Source organism: Atta colombica, unplaced genomic scaffold (genome assembly GCF_001594045.1).
Source record: "Atta colombica isolate Treedump-2 unplaced genomic scaffold, Acol1.0 scaffold78, whole genome shotgun sequence".
NCBI classification, from domain to species: domain Eukaryota; kingdom Metazoa; phylum Arthropoda; class Insecta; order Hymenoptera; family Formicidae; genus Atta; species Atta colombica.
This window is the reverse complement of record NW_017259570.1, coordinates 811628-813303: the sequence shown is the minus strand read 5'-3', so window position 1 is coordinate 813303 and position 1676 is coordinate 811628. Positions and strand designations below refer to the sequence as shown.

At 31.6% G+C, this 1676-nt stretch overlaps 1 protein-coding gene across 1 annotated transcript in view; it reads left to right on the top strand.

Annotated features, from left to right (window-relative positions):
• Positions 1 to 1676, top strand: part of LOC108692684 (septin-7) — a 44926-nt gene that overhangs the window by 2950 nt on the left and 40300 nt on the right. The gene's annotated exons all lie outside the window — the stretch shown is intronic.

Here is a 1676-nt window from a genome sequence, read left to right as displayed (position 1 = left end):
TATAATAATTATAATAATAATAATTATATCTAATAATCTTAGGAATCTAATAATCTGAAATAGTTACATTTGGCAGTAACTTCATGATATTAAAAATGATAATTTGAGAAATATTTTAAATCTTTATTAATAGATTTGTGCATAATAGACATTATAAGCACTATTTTTAAATCATGAATTTAAACATAGTAAATTACGAGACGACTCGACATTCAATTTGTTTTCCTATGTTTTCTTATTATCTCTTACGTGACGTAATCAAAGAGTCCTGCTTAAAAAATCAAGAAATTTTAAAAAATTCAAGATTCTTGAATTCAAGACAAGAAATACAATGTCAAGAAATATGTTCAAGACAAAAAATCGAAATTTTTTTATCTTGAAAATCAAGACAAGAAATGTTTTTTAAGACAAGAAATCTTGATGAAACACTAGCATTAATTATTACAGTTATCATAAGGCGATTTGATGAAACTGTATCTCTTCTTTTTCGTATCTAAGCAGATGTCTCAAGAAATGAAAAGTATTGACAAAACTACAAAGTTTAGACGCGATAATATTTATAATCTTCGCGTTTTATTGATGAAGTCGCTCGAAAATAGACCCGGGAGGAATTCTGCAGGGTTAAAGAATCAATTCTCTTAATCGATTAAGGGGGAAGAATGCGAGAGAAGGAAAGTAGGAGAGCGATGGTGGAAGGCAGAGCAAGTGGGCGAGGATAGAAGAGAACGCTTCTTCGTCGCACGTGAGAGAAGCTCCGAGCGATCGCGAATCGCCCGAGTCGACGTTGCCTTTAGTGCGACTCGCGTATCCGACACGCGAACACGTGATCGTATCTTCCGCATCCCATCAAGGATATTAATTTTATTGTACTGAAGACTCACGTGGACTCACGAAAAACACACATTTATCACTAGCAAGATACATCGGGATTGTGAATGTCGCGATTATCCACGAAAATCTGCGAGAGTCAGAAAATCGGTTCGAATTGAGATAAATTAATCAAGTCGTCATTTTCTATATCTGTATGTTTTTAGATTTCCTTGGCTTCCTCGTTTTTCGGCTTTTCTCGAATCGTTTAAATCTTCGAATCTATATATTAATATATAAATGGACCGAATTGTATAGATACATCTTCGAGTTCCGATATGGAAGTATATCTGGAACAATCAATAGCTCTTTCGAGATTATATTTCTCAAATCGCACTTTTTAACCTTTTTCTCGATGCAAAGGTTATATCTGAATCGAATTTTAAATAGTAAAAATTTTATATTTTTGTGCGACTTTTTGTTTCTTTATAACGCCTCAAAAATCTCTATATTCTTTAAACAACAAGAACAATTTTGCACAGACTTTATCTTCACTTTTATATTTTTAGAGGGAAATCCAGTAGTGGAAAAAGTGAAATTATGTATGAAAAGGATGGTTCTGTTAACATATCTAAAAATTTAGCTATAGATCCGAAAATAATTAGGGCGCTCAAACTGATTGCTAGAATGCCAAAACTTAAACTTTTTACAGCATTGATCATTATATGTATTTGAAATCTTTACATAATTATTTTGAGAATCCAACAAATTTATTTTTAGATCTGTATCTAAGCTAAATTTTTATATACTTTAGCAAAATTATTCTTTCCATTAAGGATTAACTTTTCTTATCAACCGTTGATCGCGAT